This window comes from Equus asinus, chromosome 6 (assembly GCF_041296235.1).
Source record: "Equus asinus isolate D_3611 breed Donkey chromosome 6, EquAss-T2T_v2, whole genome shotgun sequence".
NCBI classification, from domain to species: Eukaryota; Metazoa; Chordata; class Mammalia; order Perissodactyla; family Equidae; genus Equus; species Equus asinus.
Window position 1 is genome coordinate 18,459,917 of NC_091795.1, and position 18,405 is coordinate 18,478,321.

Sequence of the window (18,405 nt, forward strand, 5' to 3'; positions counted from 1 at the left end):
CATGTACAAACGTCTTTTCAACTTTCCCTAACCCAATTTTCCTACTTGGCACCCTTTTTGGAGTAACACCTATTAATATCTTCTCACAGAAATAGTGATGCACAAGCACATAATTTAGGAAATGCTGTCTATAATTTATCATATGTTTTAGCTTCAAAATCAGAATATTTAACCCCGATGCCCAGGTAATGGGTTAAACTATATATAGCACCCTGAAAAATAGAGCTTTGATTAGATGACAAGGAAGAGAAAAAGGTAACTTCTGCTATTAAATTAAATTAAAATTGTAGCAGTCTTTCAAAAATCATTAAGACATAAATGTATCTAAACCAACACTGTCCAACAGAAATATGATGCCACCCATACATGTAATTTGAAATTTTCTCATAGATGCTTTAAAAAAAGTGAAAAAAGGTAAAAATTAATTCTAGTAATATATCTTATTAACCCAATATCCAAAACATTTTCATTTCAACGTGTAATCAATACAATAACATTTTGAAATATTTTGCATTCCTTTCTCATACTAAGTCTCTGAGCTCTGGTGTGTCTGTGACCCTTACAGTCAACCTCAGTAGCCACATTTCAAGTGCTCAACAGCCACTCAGGCCAGTACCTATGATGTGGGCCTGCACAGGTGTACACCTTGGTGTCTAACTGCTCAGCACTTTCTCTAATGATGAAATAAGTGGTTTTATCAGGCATATGAATGATTAATTACAACTTTAAAGCAAAAGGCAAGGTCTGGTATACTGCACAATTGGTACTGTATTTGATTTTTTTCCTTTGTTTATTTGCATGCCATAACTCTAGCAGAGCTGTACTAGAAGCTTTGACATAAAAAATTTAAATATAATGTTTTATCTTCTGATCCAAACTTTTTAAGATATACCTTCAGTTATATGAAATCATTTTTACATTTTAAAGGCAAAATGCAAATCAGAATGTTCAAGAATTCTACACTCAGAGTCCACTGGGCACGACTGTCACAGCCCTGGGACCCTGGGGACTGCCTGCCCTCCCGCCTGCTTCCCCACAGGACGGGAAGAAGGTCCCTCTCTGCATCTGCACAGCTTGGCACAACACCTGGCTCACAGGGACGTTCCATCAGTCCCCGATGATGAGAGTCATGACTGGAACCGAATGAGCTCTGAGAACAGAACCATCTCAGAGCGTCAATAATTCTCCTGGAGAAACTAAGGTTCCTGCTCATCCAAGCCCAGCTACTCACTCAGTGGCTATTTCCTCTTCATGGTGTGCTCTTCCCGCCTGGAACTACCCCTGGAACATGCCTGTGCTCACGGGAGCCTGGGTAGGTTGGCTAATTTTATTTCCCTGAGAGCCTCAGCCTTCTTCAATCTAGCTTAGGCCTTTCCATTCTGGTATTTCCAAAACGAGTTCTAGCAAAGCTGAGCAAAAGTAGAGGACAGGATGGAACTGTGAGATCTCTGCTTTATTGTCAACAAAGGATGAGTCTTCTACTTCCTCTGGGTTGTTTCTTCATCTTGATATGCGTCCTTTTAAATGTGAAAGAAATATCATGGAATACTGGAGGGTAAACACACAAACACAAGAAGGATTAGGTGTGTAGTGTTAATGCCCTTGCAAATATCACAGCACAGCTGACACCACCAGAAGCAGACAGCAGACACTGTCCAAGGACGAGTGACAGACTCTGATGTCACTCATTACTAACCTTCTCAGGAGAGAAAATTTGTTTCTACACTTTATATATTCATTTGTAATAACATAGCAACAAGCAGAGAAACACAAAGACACCCGTAGAGAGACACTGCGTTCCATAATGAAACAAGTGTAATCCTGCAAATTTTAAAAGAAAAGACTAACACTAGCTTGTATGGTCTTCATATCGTTCTATATAATGCAGATAGTGAACTGCTTTGTTCTTTGCCTAAAAGAAGTGAAATATTTTTCTTAAATCTATTGTTGGAATTTACATTTTCTCAGATATTTCAAAAAACACCTTTCATGAAATATTTTACTATGGAAAATTTCAAACTTACACAAAAATTTCAGTATATACTTCTAAAAGCTAAGGATTTACTAAAAGAAATCACAAGCACAATCTATCAGGTGACTATCACACCTGAGAAAATTAAGAATAATTCCTTAGTATCTTTCAACATTCTGTCAGTGTTCAAACTTTCCCAGTTGTCTCATAATCTTGTCACAATCTCAAGACTGATAAAATGATGCAAAAGAATACAGGCACTTCTAAACTGCTTGTTATGAGATAAGTGACCTTTGACAGTGAGCCTCAGGGGAGGGGTCCTTATTTTTTGTGGTTCTGATGGTGACTAGCACATGGCTTATTGATCTTTTACTGTCAACCCAGGAAAAATATACATACTTTTCTGAAAGCGTCCGCCCATTCAGTGGCTTTCCCAATGGCAAAATCTGTAAGAGAAAAAGCAAAAATGTGACAAGGTGCATGAATTTGGCACATAATGTCTTTCACCACATTTTAAGGTTGAACTTTTACGATATTTCCTTGCACTTCATTTTTATTCTGCCCACAGAAAACCTGCGGTCAAAAACGAACGACAGAGCAGGGGGCTACGGAGGTCTGCTTCTCTGTTTTGGGGCATTTGGGAAACATGACATTTGAAAGCATCTGTGAAATCCAAGGTTAGATGTGTAAAATTACTTTTATAAATCTCTACATAAAATTAAGTATGCTCAATAAAAAAACTAACCATGCTCTAAATTAATAAGGTAGATGGCTTTGAACGTTTTTGAAAATAGATTAAAATAACCAGAAAAATTGGGAAAAAACATACACTGTTATAGAGTAAAACCACAATTTCACTGGAACTTTCAAATGCAATTCAGACTTCAATTAACCAGGAAATAAAATTGATGATTCCTGAGTTTGTGAATGCTTAACCCATGAAATGAGGCTTTATCACAACTTAACAGAAATACTTCCATTATTCGCTGTCACCCTTAATTATTTATTTTGAAGAATGTGTTTTATGTTTAAATTACACACAGGAAAGTAACATAAGAGGATACTGCTCCATGAGATACGAAAGACATCTGAGAACCTGGGACAAAAGGGGCTGAGGATTCCAGCTCCCAGTGCAAACAAAACACTAAACCTGTAAGTCCTGGAGGAAAACATGGGTGAACTTATTTATAATCTTCAAATGAGGGCTTTCTAAGCAAGACACTAACCCAGAAGTGATAAAGGAGTGATAAACTCGCTATATAGAGGGTTAAAACTTCTGTTGATTTAAAACTTTGTGTAGAAAAAAATTAAAAACTAAGTCAAATTTGAAAGATAAAGGACAAATGTCCTTACCTTACAAAGAGCTTATACCATCAATAAGGAAGAACAAACACCCAACGGAAAAATGGGTAAAACACCTGAACTAACAGATATCTAAAGGGAAATGATTGCAACCAATAAACGTGTGAAATGGAGTCCAAACTCACATAATTAAAGAAATGCAAATTAGAACTAGGAGATATGTTTCCCACAACATATTGGCAGTCAGTAAAGTTTGATCGTATCCCGGGCCCCAAGGATATGATGCTACAGATGAAGATAAACTGATGCGACATCTGGGAGGGCAATCTGCCAATACCCATCAACGTTTAAAACGCACAGAACTTTGAGGCAGCAATTTCAGCAGGAAATTTCCCCTATCGATATACTTGCAAAAGTACAATTACATGGACAAGAAGCTCACTATTTTTTATAAACAGTAAAAACTTGAAAATGACGTAAGTATTCAGCAATAAGGAAAAGGTTATAAAAATTAAATTTATTTACACAGTGGAACATTAAGCAAATCAGTACAAAGAATGTGGGGGAATGTCTTTCTGCTGTTACAGGAAAATCCCTGGGTGTAATTCTAAGCAAGAAAAGCAAGGTGCTAAATCATGGATATGATAGGATCACTTTGTGTCAATTTTTTTAAAAGATAAGTGTTCTGAAGGAACATACACAATGAAAGCATGCAGTAGGAAGACTTGAATTAATGTATAGGATGAGGGGAGCCTTCCCTGGGCAAGTAGTATTTCACATAAGACCCGAGAGAGGAGTTAGAGGTATGGGGGTGGTGGGTGGGGGACAATCCTTTCAGGATGGAGAGACCACATGTCTGAAGACCCAAGGCAGAAAACATGGGTGTGTTGGAAGGACTGAAATTGAAAGGAGGCCAGTGTGACTGGAGCGGAGTGAGTGAGAGGGAGAGCCCTGTGATGGCTCAGTGCTCATGGACGAGTACAGTTCATGCGTAGGCAGGAGTCCTCTCCCAGGGATTTACCACCTGGGTAGGTCAATGGCAATGGAACTCAAAGTCAGAGAAGCACAGACATTTCTCAAGGAACAATGACAACTGTAAAGGAAGGACAGTTAAGCCTGTTAATCATCACTTTCCTTTGAAATTATTTCAATGACTCTAGAAAAACTTTATGAAAGGCATGACTTCTTAAAGAAGATGAGGCTTATTAGTTTTCTTATGGGTTAGGAGAAGTTCTTAGAATTATTGACTTCACTTGAACCTGACCATCAGAATAAACCTAGTATAATCTAGAGACAGGATTTTTTTCTAAGGACATAAGTTTATAGAATATATTGCCCTTGTGATTTCAAAAGTGTCCTTCCCAGTGGGCTTCTGTACACAGTCTTTCATGCGTCATGATTTGTTGTGAAATATCAGTGTTCTCCTACATGGTATTTGGCATGTGGCCAGAATCCCAACACGTGATTCCATCTGGTTTCCGCCTCCACCATCCAGTGACGCCCAGTCTTGAGCCCTTCCCTGAATGCTAGTGGACTGGAGGCAGGCCTGAGCAGCCCACCCTGCGCCGCCTTTCCACTGCCTTCCTGGTTCCTGCTCTGCCTTCCAGGAGCAGGGGGGCCTCCTAACTGGAAGATTCCTTTTACCACACCACAGTCATGAGGAGGAAAGAGAGGTTGAAAAAACATAGAAAGAAGAACAAAGTTTTCTAGTCTCATTCTGTCAGAGCCACTTCACTCCCACCCTAGAAGTCCTGTCTACTTGGACCAAGACTCACTTCCGAGCTCCCTGGGGTGTGGATGTTGTAGGGGCAGGTGAGCTGGAGGGGATAGCTTTGAGCTCTCCCAGAGGTTAAGGTTGTAGAATGTGTTATCAACAAGTCATGAGGCACAATAATTTGATGTTTTTATCTCTATTGCAGTAAAATAGATTGGATTAAGTTTGTATAAAACCCTTTTTGTTCTTTTATTTCAGATTTAATGAGTAATCCTGTGCTGGCCACCTTCCCCAAACTCTTGGAGCAGCCTGACGTGATGGACGCTCTCAGGGTGGTTAGGCTGCATCGTGATGGAAATATCACAGGTCCTGAAAGCACTTCAACTCACTGCATTAGTGTGTTCTGACACCTACACTATTTTTCTCTCCCCAGTTTGAATGATGTCTCCCAATCCTTGTCTGTTCTCTGGCTAACTTGCTCCCATCCTTCCTTTCTTATTATGAATGTTGGTTCCCCCAGGCCGCCTTCCTGACCCAATAAGTAGAGGAAGTGTGAGTTGTGTACACTGTTGTGATCTCTTTCCTCTTATCTGTTCCTTTACTTAAAATGACCACTGATTGTGTCCTAAGAGCAGAAACCAAAATGGCTTTTTAGATAAATCAATGGAGTTTTCAGGAGAGAGTCAGAGGATATATAGTTTTTAATTGAAAATAATGTACCCTGTCTATGAAATAGCAGCTGGATACTAGGTTGGCCCATATGAAATCTTTAATTTTCAGCCATTTTTTAGCCTTCAAAAATGGCAGTTTCATAAAGTTCAACTTAATGTATCAAGGGCAGCAAACATTAGAAGACCCGTGTGCCTGTGAGGCAAATACTCAGATAAGATGCCAAGTGCCCCAGGGGAGCATAATCCAGGTCCTTGGAGATTTGAAGAAGGTGGCAGTGAGGCTCAGTAGTCTGATTCATTGAAGAGGTCCTCGGCGAGCTGGACCTGATGACAGGCTGAAGGCCCAGTCAGGTTTTGACCTGCTGAGAGGGGAGGGGAAGACATTACAGGTGGGAGGATGAGCGTGAGCAGACATTCTGAGGCAGGAAGGATTAGAGAGTGCTCTTGAGAGGAGCGGATGATCCGGCAGGCGTGTCAGGTGTTGTCTGTCAATGGGCAAGGTCCATCTGAGCCTCAGCTGAGGGTGGATGGTGGGGGGCAACTTGTGAACGTTTTTGCTTCAGGAAAACTCCGGGCAGCACAGAGAGGTTGAAAAGCACCCATGCAGGAGGGAGGTGAGCTGTGTTAGGAGGTGGCCCCCGTTGATAAGGAGGGAGGTAGTATGGGCCTGACAGAGACATGGCATTGAGGAAGCAATTGTCTGCAGAGGTTTCTGTTAGACTTTGAAACTGATTGCATGTGCTGGTTTGGCTAGGGTGGGTGTGTCATCCATAACAATGAAATCTCCAGCAGAAATACTTAAGAAAATGTTCACGACATCTGATTACCCATAATTTCAGACAAATTCCTTTGGCATTATACTTAGATAATGCAGAATTTCTCATTCTTCCTTTATGAAATCATTAGTATCACAATATTTATTCACCATAGAGAACATACATGCATTGGTTCATTCAACAAATATTTCACAGGAGCCCACTATGGCTAAGGCCCTGTGCCAGGCTCTGGAACATTTCTCTAGAAGTGGAGCAGTCACAGAATCTGGACTTTGGTGTTAGGAGGAACCTTAACACTAATGTAGTTTAAATTCTGCATTTCTTGATGGGCAGATGACAGAGAAGTGCAGCAACCTGGCTGGCCATGGAGCTCAGCAGTGGTTATGGTTTGCTAGAATAGATGCCTAAATATTCACTTCTTACATGTGTAGTTTCTAGACAGTGTTTTAAACCATGAGTTTAATTACAGTGAAGTTGCAGAAGTGTGGCAAAGACTTGTGAATACTCAGATTAATGTCATATGTCTAATTGCTTTTTAGAGTTCATGGGCTGAGAAAGACAGCACATTAAATAGATCAGAGAAGGAAGTGATAGCAGCATCATGGCGGAGTGAGTTGTTCCCTCCCCTCTAAGTTATAACTAAATGGACACCCATTAACCAACAGAGGAGTCCTTACACAGCTCAACAGGATGGCTGAGAGATCCATGCAGCTATCTGTCTGAATGTGGGTGGACTGGATTCCCAGGAAACAGTGGAAGTAGGGAAGCAGACTATCCCCGCCCCTTGGTGGCAGTGATCTAAGTTGTGGATCCCCATGTAGCAGCCAGCATGATGGTGAGTGGAGACAGCAGCAGTCCAGCCCATACATGAATGTTTTTGGAGTGGTAGCCCGGCCCATGGGAGCACCCATATACAGCAGCAGACTTGCAGTGTGAATGCTCCCCACTGTGTCAGTGGCTCAGCTGGTGCAAAGGTACTCTACCTGCCAAATGCAGGATCCCAGTCCACACAAAGGTGCCCCATCAACCAAGTGCAGCATCTCAGCTAGATCTGCCTGTCAAGCAAAGCACCAGACCCAGGGAAGGTGCCACACCTGTCCAGCATAGCAGCTCTATCATACCCACCTGCCAAGTACAGTGGCCACATGAGAGCATCCCACCCACGAAGCACAGCAGTCCTGCCCACGTGAGCATGACCTGATGAGAGGTTGCAGTCAGCCCGCATGAACAGAGTGTCCAAACTGGCATAACTACCAGGAGATGTGGCTCGAGCAGAAAATGCAGTACCTCACCCTGCAGCAGTGGCAAGTGGAATCTGCAACCCGATGCTACCACAAATGTGCCAGCAGAGGACCAGTTCATCAAACACCATGAAGAACCACAGTAATACTGCAGAACAGAAGGAAAATGACAAATCACCAGAAACCAGACCTGAAGTCACAGAAGATTACAATATAATTGGCAGAAAATTCAAAATAGCTGTCATGAAGAGACTCAATGAGTTACAAGAAAATGCAGAAATGAGCTCAGGAATAAAATTAATGAATAGAAGGTATACTTCACCAAAGAGATTGGAGCCCTTAAAAGAAATTATACAGAAATTCCAGATATGAAAAACACAATTAATGAGATAAAAAATAATGTAGAAATCATAAAAAAATAGAGCAGACTTTATAGAGGAGAGTTAGTGACTTAGAAGACAGAAATGTAGACATGCTTCAGGTGGAGGAGGAGAAAGAGCTAAGACTTTTTAAAAGTGAAGAAATTCTTCAAGAAGTATCCAACTCAATTAGGAAAACTAACATGAAGATTATAGGTATCCCAGAAGGAGAAGTGTGGGAGAAAGGAGCAGAGAGCTTGTTCAAAGAAATAATAGCTGAGAACATCCCAAACCCGGAGAAAGAACTGGACTTAGAAGTACATGAAATGAATAGAACTCCTCATTACATGAATGCAAAAAGACTTCTCTGAAACATATATTATTATTAAAACTGGCAAAAGTCAATGACAAAAGAAAAATATTAAGGGCAGCAAGATGAAAAAAAAAATAGCCTACTAAGGAACCCCTATCAGGTTTTCAGTGGATTTCTCAGCAGAAACCATAAAGGCTAGGAGAGAAAGGAATGATACATTCAAAATACTGAAAGACAAAAACTTTCAGCCAAGAATACTCTATTGAGTGAAGTTATCCTTCAGATATGATGGAGAACAAAAGGTTTCCCAGATAAACAAAAGCTGAAGGAGTTCATTGCCATTACACCTGCCTAACAAGAAATGATGAAGGAAGCCTTCCTACCTGAAACAAAAAGGCAAAGATTTACAAAGCTTTGAGCAAGGAGATAAATAGATAAAACCAGAACATTGAAGCTCTGTGGCAGAATAGGTTAGCAAACAATAATAATATAAAAAATAAAAGGAGGGAAAGCATCAAAAGTAACTATAAACAGGTTATGTCAAAATCGTGGCAGATTGAGCTTGCCTGGGACTCTCTTCCCCCCAGCATACAACAAAAAGGAGTAACTATATTCCAACAGAAAATATCCTAATAGCGCAGGAATACTTGGAGAGTTACAGTAGCCAAATGACAGAGGGCAGAGAGGCTGCAGCCCCCCTTGGAGGAGCTGGAACAGGGTAAGAGACAACTCCACTCCCTCCCCTAAAGACTGGGATCAATGCTGCAGAAGGCTCCATAAAGGAAGGAGTGGGGGAGTAGCCACACATCCGCAGGTTCACCCAGTACTCCCTAGTGCCATTGAAGCCTAGAGGGAAGCCCTCTAATGGGATGAAAGCTTTTGCACGTGGTGACCTCATCAAGCCAAGACCCCGGGAGACCAGATAGCAAGAGCAGATCGGGAAACCTCAGTCTGCGCACAAGAAAAAGCATTTCCCCCACAACCAATGCTGTGCCGTGCCATCTGGGCTGAAGGCGGAGGGCTCAGAATATGTGGATCTCAACCCTCATCTAACGGCAATAGGTTGTAACTGCAACCGAGTAATATCACAATGGGGAAAAACCATACATCATTCCAGCATCAGGTAATTCATCAAATCTCCAGACCAGTGGGAAAACAACAAACACCAAGAACTATGTCATAAGGACTCAGAAATAAGTAAACAAAATGACAATGAATTCAGAATAGGTATCTCAAAAACTCAGTGAGGTAAAAGAAAATATAGAGAAATAATTCAACCAGTTTAGGAGCTACTTCATAAAAGTGATTGAAACTATAAAGAAGAATCAATGAGAAATATTAGAGATGAAACATACAATGGAAGAGATAAAACAAAATACAGATTCCCTGAATGCTCGTGTGGATGCCATAGAGGAGCGAATTAGCATAATCAAAGATAGACATGTTGAATGTCTCCAGACAGAGGAGGAGAGAGAACTGAGACTAAAAAGAAATGAAGTCTCTGAGAAACAGCTAACTCAATGAGGAAATGCAACAAAAGAATTATAGGTATCCAAGAATGTGAAGAGAAGGAGAAGGAAGCAGAAAGTATGCTCAAAGAAATAATAGCAGAGAAGGTCCCAAATATAGGGAATGAGAGGGAAAGTGTGTGGAGGAAGCTTCCAGATCTCCTAGATTTGTCAATGTGAAAAGACCTACTGCAAGGCATATAGTAGTAAAACTGGCGAAAATGAATAATAAAGAAAGAATACTCAGGCATTCAAGGCAGAAGAAAATAACCTACAAAGGAACTCCTATCAGACTTTCAGTAGATTTCTCTGCCGAAATCTTATAAGCTAGGAGAGAATGGAAGGACATATTCAAAACTTTAAAAGACAAGAATCTTCAGCCAAAAATACTCTATCCAGAAAAAAATCCTTCAGATATGAGGGAGAAATTAAATCTTTCTCAGAGAAACAAAAACTAAGGGACTTCATAACCATGAGACCCACAGTACAAGAAATCCTGAAGAAGGCCTTTATACCTGAACAAAGAAAAAAGGAAGAAAGGGGTTCACAAAACAGAGTAAGGAGACAAATAGAATCAGAATAGGATAGCAAATATTCAACTATAGCATTAGGATAAAGGGAAGGAAAACACCAAAAACACAGTATCTTATCACTTTAACCACAAACTCAGAACACTAGTTGGATTAAGATTTGAAAATAATAACTTAGGAGGGGAGGAGGAAAGGGACTGAATCAGTTCAGACTAAGGAAATAAGAGGCCACCAGAAAATTGAGTATGTTATACACGAGATTCTGAATACAAACTTCAAGGTAGCCGCTAAACTAAAAAGTAAAACAGAGACACAAAAAAATAAATAAGGAAAAAACTAAGAAACACAGCATGAGAAACTGCAGGAGTCAGTGGGTAGACCAAAATACACAGGATGAGAAAAAGGAAATGCAGGAAAACCAGGAAATGAGTGACAGAATGATAGCATTAAGCCGTCATACATCAATAATCACCCTCAATGTAAACGGATTGAACTCTCCAATAAAAAGACACAGAGTGGCAAGATGGATTAAAGGACAAGATCCAACAATTTGTTGCCTCCAGGAAACACATCTCTGTTCCAATGACAAATACAGGCTCAGAGTGAAGGGGTGGAAGAAAATACTCCAAGCTAATGGCAAACAAAAGAAAGCAGGTGTCGCAATAATTTTATCAGACAAAGTAGATTTCAAAATAAGACAGGTAAAGAGAGACATAGAGGGTCAATATATAATGATCAAAGGGACACTACATCAAGAAGAAATAACGCTTATAAATATCTATGCACCCAACACAGGAGCACCAAAGTTCATAAAGTAACTGTTAACAAACCTAAAAGAAGATATCAAAAATAACACAATAATAGTAGAGGACCTCAACACCCCATTCACGTCAATGGACAGATCATCCAGACAGAAAATCAACAAGGAAACAGTGGAGCTAAACGAAAAGCTAAAACAATTGGACTTAGTAGACATATATAGAACACTTCATCCAAAAACAGCAGAATATACATTCTTCTCAAGTGCACATGGAACATTCTCAACGATAGACCATATGTTGGGAAGCAAGGCAAGCTTCTATAAATTAAAAAAAATTGAAATAATAACAAGCATCTTCTCTGATCATAATGCTATAAAGCTAGAAATCAATTACAAGAAAAAAGCTGACAAAGGGACAAAGATGTGGAGACTAAACAATATGTTATTGAACAAGCAATGGACCATTGAAGAAATTAAAGAAGAAATCAAAAAATATCTGGAGACAAATGAAAATGATAACATGCCATACCAACTCATATGGGAAACAGCAAAAGCTGTATTAAAAGGAATTCATTGCAATACACACACACCATAACAAACAAGAAAAATCCCAAATAAGCAATCTCAAATTACACCTAACTGAATTAGAGAAAGAACAAACAAAGCCCAAAGTCAGCAGACAGAGAGAAATAATAAACATCAGAGCAGAAATAAATGCTATTGAAACGAAAAAGGTGGTAGAAAGGATCAATGAAACAAAGATCTGGTTCTTTGAGAAGATAAATAAAATTGACAAACTCCTAGCCAGACTTACAAAGGAAAAAATGGAGAAGGCTCAAATAAACAAAAACAGAAATGAAAGAGGAGAAATAACAACAGACTCCTGCCGGGGTCCAGCCTTGGCAGAGTCCAGGTTCCCACAGGAGAGACGGCATCGGCGAAAGTGTAAGTGCTAGATGTGAGACTCGATGCAGTTGCAAGCAAGTCCCATTTATTTCGGGGACAGGGTACACTTATATAGGAAAAAATCACACGAGGTGGTCTAACTATTGTCGTCATGGGAACAATAGATGAGAGGCAGTGCGTGACTAAAGGTAATAATCAAAGGTGGTTATCTACATACCAGATGTGCAGCATACATATCGATTATTTAGGAAGAGGTTACATAGTTTCAGGGTCTTCAAAGAAGTTAGGAGGACAGCGAGTATATAATTAACGGAATATAGACCTCCTCATCCTTGGGGGCTGCTGTTTGTTCTTTGAGATATGTTTATTGCTAGTTCTGCCTGTTTTTACAAGGCTTCCAGGACAGAGGGAAGACGTTAATCAGTAATAGGCTTTAGAAAGGAGGACAAAGGATTCTGCTTAAAGAATTATGCTCCCTGGAGAAGTGCCTTGCACGATTTTCCTTCCATTGCCAGACCTTGTCACAATACAATGGCAGCTAGATTGGGGGAATGTTTCCCATATCTCCCCCTTTTTTATTCTTTAAAGCAGAGAATCTAATAGATTTTTCAATCTCATAGACAGAGCTTTGAAGAAGACGTATGAATATGGGAAAAAGAATTAGAATGAGGAGTAAAGTTAAAAGAATTGTGCCATTAGTGATTAAAAAATGAGAAATACTAACAGAGTTCTGAGAAATCCAGGATGAAAGAGAATCAAGGAAATTGGAAGTGGCAGAGTTTTCTTCATCTGAGAAATCCTTCTCGGCCTTGTTAATTGCCTGAATTTGGTCATGTAACGAATTTAAGTCCAGGCTTAAATCTGAATGGTTCCAAATACCTTGAATATGATTTTTAATTTTCTCCCAGGAGTGTAGGGATTGATTTACCTTAAGAAGAGTCACACAGATCCATCTATAGGACACATGACATCGCAAGGCCAGTCTAACCTTCAAATTTGTAAGTTCTTGTCCTATCTGTAATATTGCCTCTTCCAGAGCATTTACCTTTGTCTCCAGTTTTCTGTCTATTATTTCTTGGGTGGTTAGGGCAAGGTAACATTTTTTGAGAGCTCATCTACATATAGCAGTATGTATTTCTTTAGCCAAATCTACAGCTGATATGGTAAATGAGGCTGCGAGAGTGATTAGAGCTGAAATACCCAAGATCAATGTAGTAATAAACCTACGAGGCCTGTTCAACAGGTCAGTGGCGTGCTTGAGCGATAGCAAGCCGGCATCATCATACCAAGGCTCAGACAGGTGAATAGGCAGCATGAGGTAGGGGAGTTGTTGTAATATGATTACAGCTTGTACCTCTATATCAGGGCTCAAACAATTAGTTAAAAATACAATCTGGACAGGAGATATCATAACAAGAATTATTAAAAGAGATAGACATAGCAAAACTGTGTACAGGAGAGGCCAAGAAAACATAAGGGGCCAGGACACAGGCCTTAACCTTATATAACTGTGATCCTGTTGGTCTAATGAATATAGCATTCTGTAAAGCGGCTATGGCCTGGCACAAGTGTGGTTGAATTTTACCAGAGTCAGTAGAAAGAATAGGAGGGCAGAGGCGAGTGCGGACGGGGAGACAAACATTTAAAAGGTTTCTCACGGAGTGAAAGTCGTCTCATCTGGGCTACTGGGGGAGATTCATCATCCGTCTTGACTCGGAAGCTGGGGCTCATCTGCCTTGGTGGAGGTGGGGGCAGAGGCTGCTTATGGTACATGTCGAATCAGATGATCAGGAATCCACCAAGGAGATGAAGCGTCCTGTGGAAATATGCAAGCATATCCTCGACCGACAGTTAAGAGAATATCAGGACTTTTCCACTGTCCTGTAAGCAGGTCCTTCCATTTGACCTGTGGTAAAATTTTTTGTTTATTATCATTCCAATATCTCATCATAGGTGACTCATCATGAAAGTCTAAATTGAGAAAATTTATTACAAATAGAGCATGACTTAGTAAATGATGGGGAGAGCTATATTTGAGCTCTCCTCCTTGTAATTTTTCCAATTGTTGTTTTGGGGGGCTCAGATAGGGAGGAAAAGACAAATGTTTCAATTTTGTTTATAAATTGCTGTAAGTCGTAGTTCTTTAAGAGAATAGAGAAAAAGGTTTTCTTAACTCTGAAAAAAGCAAAATATTAAAAATCAGTAATATCTCAATTAAGAAGTCATAAAAATTATAATCATCCCCATCAGTTTATTCTGCCCTGTGTAATTGGTTCTTGATCTTAATCTTCTGTCAGCAGTTTGTGAGGTCATCAGCTTCTCTGTTGGAGTTCTGTAGTTTTTACCCAGTTTAGTTTTACAATCTGAATGTTTATTAGAAACCTATATTCTAGAGTGTTAGAGTCCTTTCCATTAATTTTTCTGAAGATGAGACATATTTGCAAAAGCAAAAAGTAGAGTAAAATAATAACTGACTGTAAACAACAAAAGACTTAAAAATGATGATTGACAGAGAAACTTGGTTATTTCTGTGATATACAACACCTTAAACTAATAATTAGAACTATCGCTGATAGCCAGGATAGATCAGAATTTAGGGATGTATATAATTTTTAAAACACTTATATCAGTAACATTTACCTACATAATACCAACTAAGAAAGATTATCATCACTTTATCTGACAATGTAACTTAATAGACAAAATAAGCCTAATTAGTTTAGAATTTTCTACCTTATAGGAAGACAGAGCAAATTTCTCTGTGAAGTCCCAGGGGCCCTCTGAAAATGCCCAGAGAAATCCTCCTCCTTCATCCACGTCAAAAGAAAGCCTTTATTCAAGATCTGAATGTTTTTGAAGGAGAAGCTTGTCAAAAATATCAAAAGACTTCAAAACACTTGTTCAAACAACGCTCACTGTCAGACAATGCTCAGGTATCCATTTAAAGTGACAACAGAAAGAATCAAAAATCTTAAGAGTGACCTCAGTCATTATTTTAACAAAACAGGTTTGTCTTTTAGGTAGACTTACTCAAAGGAACACCTTTTATAACCTCTCTATCAAGAGCAGACCAAAAGTTCAAGACAATTATCGTTTGAGAGAAAACCAAATTTTAATTTCTGTACCAGTTTACTTTTTCATATTAAACCCATTTACTTAATTAGATTCATTTCAATCTTAGCCAACTTCACCAGTCATAAAACTCCTTCCAGAATTTCTCCTTCACAAACCTTCTACAACTTTCTTTATGCCTTCAGAATTTGTCCCAAAGTCTTTCTTCCTTTTTTTTTTTTTCACCTAGTACTTTAGGACAAATTTATCTTTCTTAACCCGTCAAACAAAAATATTCCATTCCTTTTATACCTTCTTCACTGAAAACTTACACCTTACTTTCCTTGAATATACAGAGCTGTTTTTCTTATTAATTTCTAGCAGCTTTAATCACATATATTAGAACTCTTTAACCTTTAACAAACCGTAGGAAACACTAAAATGGTAAGCAATTATGAATTGTCTTCTATATCAGCATTCTAAACACTTTTCATAATTTCTAGAAACACGCCACACTTTATAGTAAAAGACCCAAAGACTTTTAGCCTCTCTGCAATAAGAAGGCAAAAGTAGATAAACTTAGATACGTTTAGCAATAATGTTTCAGTGTTCTATCCAATCCAAAATGACCCAGATAATCAGACTTTTGTCATTTAACTTAACTTGACAAAACTCAAGATTGTTACCAAAAACAACTTCGAAGCCGTTTTTTTCCCCAAGTATACAGACCATAAAACAGTTATTGTACCCACTTTTACCTATTTAAACCGTTTGTTTCCAACAATTATGTTCAGATTACCCACGAAAACCTTGCGAGACATTAGACAAAACTGGTCATCATTTAAAGCTATTATTTTGCTGATGAATTTAACAGACAACGTGAATTTATTTGACTAGGAAACCCAGGCTGCATATTTGCATAAGCAGTGCTAACTCTGGAGGACATTTCCAAACATTTTAATCAAACCAACAAACTTAAATTTTCATTAACCAAAGATTAATCCATATCATCTTAAAAGACATTGGGTTAATTTCTATTGTATTTAGAATTTATGTAAGCGCTTACTTTAAGCCAATTAAACAGAGCTCTTAGTTTTGGCCATATCACCCGGGGGTAAAAATATCACACACATATAGACACACAGACACAGACACACAGACACAGAGTCTTCACATATATTGTTTTAAAAATCACTGCCATCAATCAGGTAACGAGTCAATTGCCAAGATAGGGCACCCCATTTGGTTGCCGGGGTGATCAAGCCCGGAAACTAGAGGCGCGGGGCTGGGGGAGAGGGGAGCTTCCAGAGGTGGAGCCTTTGATATTTTAAAGATTTCTTTGTTTCCCAATTGCAAAGCTCAAAAGGAGCCAAAATGGTCACTGTAACTTTAAGAGAGAGGAAAGAAAAGGGTCCATTACCTTGAAAATCTCCTGAACCTAGGGAAGCGTCCTACTTGTTCTGCCTGTGGGGTTCCTATAGCAAGGGGTGATGGGGGTGTCCCCCTGCATTGTATCTCTTGTATACCTTCCCTATTATACCTGGCAGTCGTAAGTGCCTGGTGAATGGTCGCCAGGATAAAAGGATAGAGAAAAACAGTGAGGAACTTTCCGCCAGTCTGGGGGACATTCTGCCCAATTGCAGCCTGGAGCCATTCTCCCAAGAAGGGGTTCCCACACTCAACCAAAGGTTAGAGTTTGGTACTTTCCTTGAACTGGAGTCCCGACTGGGACTTTTCGCGCAGTTCAGAGCATGGTCAGGTGCCAGAGGGAGGGATGCCATTCCAGCCTTAGGAAAAGAAACCTTCCACAGGAGTCTTGGAGATTGGCGACCGGCCTAATGACTTAAGTGATCGACCCGTGCCCGTGTAAAATTTGTCTATTAGAGATAGAGTCAGGAAGGAATGGATTAATTCATTTTCCATCACCCTCAGGCTTAAGGTACTGATTCTCTTCAGGCTGAATGCCACAATTTGCCCCATAGGGTAGCCATGGGCAGCAAACATGGATTCATACAGCTCTCTGAGAAGGTTCCCGATGGAGCAGTGAATTTAGATCCATCCTTGAAAAAGAGAAAGTCACAAGGAAAAAATAGGGCACTTACCAGAACTTGAGCTCACAAGCTGATGAAGGAAGTCCACCAGAAATGATGCAGGGTCAGTGAGCCGAGGTGTCGAAAGAAAGATTTTTTGGGCTCTCAAGATTTGGTGGCTGTGCTCTTTTATTTAGAGAATAGTGTGGAATAGCATGGGGACAGGACCCATGGGCAGGCAGAGCTGCTGCGTGGTGACAGGACCCATGGCCAGGACTTAACAGGTCTTGCTCTTATAATGTTGCACAAGGAAGTATTCCCAGTTAGACATTTTAAAACATACTTAGGCAAAGTTGATATAACCTCTTTATAAAGAAAATCAGCTTCTAAGTTGTGTTCCCACTATCATCCAGGTTTCCAAATTAACAGTTTCCTCTTCGGGGAACCAGGGACATTGTTCTTATACGAAATGTAGTAATTTAGAAATCTGTCCCGAAGAGGCTTTTATGTCTCTTTTTTGCAAGCATACATGTTATTATTTCTATACAGAGCCTTCTTTCTTTAGACTCAGTATGGCCCAAAACTTCTCAAAAGTTCTTAATATTTCTTACTATTCCTAACCTTATTTCACTCTCCCTTTCCAGAGAGGGACTAAAACTTCTCTATTTTTTAAGTTTTGACCTACTACCTGTCTGTCCTTTCCTCACTCTCCCTTTCCAGAGAAGGGCTAAAGGGGGCTCTTCTTTCCAGCCCTAGGTAGGAACCTATCCGTCCCGAGAAGAGCGGGAGTACTTACCCATCGGGCCCCTGTTCGGGCGCCACTTGCCGGGGTCCAGCCTTGGCAGAGTCCAGGTTCCCGTGGGAGAGACGGCATCGGCAAGAGTGTAAGTGCTAGACGTGAGACTGGAAGCAGTTGCAAGCAAGTCCCATTTATTTCAGGGACAGGGTACACTTATATAGGAAAAAATCACACGAGGTGGTCTAACTATTGTTGTCATGGGAACAATAGATGAGGGGCAAGGCATGACTAAAGGTGATAATCAAACGTGGTTATTACATACCAGATGTGCAGCAAACATATCGATTGTTTAGGAAGAGGTTACATAGTTTCAGGGTCTTCAAAGAAGTTAGGAGGACAGCGAGTATATAATTAACGGAATATAGACCTCCTCGTCATTAGGGGCTACTGTTTGTTCTTTGAGATATGTTTATTGCTAGTTCTGCCTGTTTTTACAAGGCTTCCAGGACAGAGGGAAGACGTTAATCAGTAAT

General features: G+C 39.9%; 1 long non-coding RNA gene across 2 annotated transcripts; it reads right to left on the reverse strand.

The window, feature by feature from the left end:
• Positions 1-898: 898 nt before the first annotated feature.
• On the reverse strand, positions 899-17,730 carry LOC139045586 (uncharacterized). 2 transcript variants are annotated; one of them, XR_011504278.1, is made up of 4 exons: positions 17,206-17,730; positions 13,711-13,868; positions 2,372-2,418; positions 899-1,548 (listed from the first exon to the last, which is right to left on the reverse strand). It is a non-coding gene; the product is annotated as an uncharacterized lncRNA (long non-coding RNA). The 2 variants fall into 2 exon arrangements; XR_011504277.1 differs by lacking the exon at positions 17,206-17,730 and adding an exon at positions 14,786-14,991.
• Positions 17,731-18,405: the final 675 nt, after the last annotated feature.